We start from the raw sequence: 1,884 nt of genomic DNA on the forward strand, positions 1-1,884 counted from the left end.
ATATCACAGTGATTTTTTAAAATACTTTAAATATAAAGTATGGACTTGCTTTAGTATTTTAAACCATTAAAAAAATTGACAGTTTAAAAGGCAAAATGTTCACTTGTAATCAGAGTTTTTTGGTCTGTCAGCCCTGGCCTTGAGGCTTGTAAAAACCTTCCAGGAATGGTTTGAACAGTTTTTATACTTGGAAAGATATTTTTTCTAGCTTTTCCAATAATCTACACATACCAGGAGCTCCTTAATGATATTTTTTTCCTTTTTTAAAGTATGACAAGGGCAGGAAAAACAAAACAGATGCAAATTTTTCATTTCAATAGATTAATTTTTTTGGTAAACTAAGTGGGTCATGAGATCTCCAGCTCCTGGCCAAGTAGAAATTTGCCAACACGGGGTTTTAAATCAAAAAGGAGTCCTAGTTTTTATGTCAACTCCCTCTGCACAGAAATAGGGGTCAGCAATGACTTCTAAACACAATCAAGAATTGGGGCATCTTTTTTTTTCCAGCCTGCCTTCCCAAATCAGTGCCTAGTTGAGAATATTGACAAGTAATTCAGGGAATTGAACTTGGGAAAAAAATACCTTTATATGACCAGAGTTTTGAAAAAAATCTTATCTTTTCCTCCCAGTTTGTCTTAAAAAATGAATTTTGAAGTCCTTTCAGTCCTTGAAAAATGAATTTTGAAGTCCTTTCAGCCAGTGCCTTTATTTTTAAATAAGTAATGTGCAGAATTCTTGAGATCAAAAGTATTTTAGGAGTGTTGTTTTGACTTTGGGAACTGGATGTGTTGTTTAATCTCTTTGAAAGCCTCGGGTGTTGGGTTGGTTTCTTTCAAATTAAAATTGGTAACAAAGGAAATATCGACCTGAATGCTCTTTGGCATGAATAATAATGCTGAGATGATCACTTTTAATGCTCTTGTGTGACTTGAGAAAGAACTGAAAGCCTGATGCATGCCCTTGCTTTGTGTGGTTTGGCTGCAACTCCATTGTTGTGCTTATCTTTTAATGCTGCCACTTTTTGGAAGATGAGGACCAGGAAACCTCCGTGCCCAGTAGAAAAAGTGTGGGTGGAGAAGCACAAATATGATGAAGCAGAGAGACTTCATTATGAAAGAGAAGCCACCCTGGCTGCTGCTGCCCCTGAGGAGTGCCAGGAGGTAGAGGCTGTAAATGGAGTCTGCAATGATGACTCTGCTGAAAGTGAAGTCAAGGGAGACCTGAAGAAAACGAGGAATGGGAAGAAACAGAGGAAACGGAAACGTTCTCCCAAACCCAGAAACGTGGCCTCTAAGTTAGACTCTGTGCTGGCTGGTTTGTCAGCTGACTGTGTGTGGTTTGAGAAGCCTTTCTATGATCAAGCTGAGAACCTGTACAGGCAGAAATTAGTGGATTGTCAGAATGAGGAAGAGGCACCTGAGACTCCACTAACTGCTGAGCAGTCCCCTTTAGTGGTCAGGGCAAAAGCTGTCCAAGATGTTCCCAAGCCAAAGATGCTTTCAGCAGCCCTGCCCTGCTACCATGGTAACCTGTCTGCCTGTCACCATGTTGTTCAGGATGTATGGGTCAACAAGTTTGACTTTGATAAGGCTGAGGTGATGTTTATTGAAAAAACTCAGTTCTTTGTCCCTCCAAATGTCCTCACCATCCCCTCTGTGGGGTCAGGCGCTGGGCTGAGGACACCAGATGAGGGTTATGTTACAGCCCTGCCTACTCCTGCCACACCAGGCTTGGCTCCAGATGTTGCTGCAGACCCTGCTTCCTCCTCCATTCCCAGTGTGCCTGGCTCTGTCCACGAGACAGTCAATGGCAAGCCACAGATTTCAAGCTTGCAGGCTCTCATGTCCGAGGTGTGGCTGGGGGAGCCCCTCTATGACGGGGGCG

This window comes from Chaetura pelagica, unplaced genomic scaffold (genome assembly GCF_000747805.2).
Source record: "Chaetura pelagica isolate M959 unplaced genomic scaffold, ChaPel_1.0 scaffold297, whole genome shotgun sequence".
NCBI classification, from domain to species: Eukaryota; Metazoa; Chordata; class Aves; order Apodiformes; family Apodidae; genus Chaetura; species Chaetura pelagica.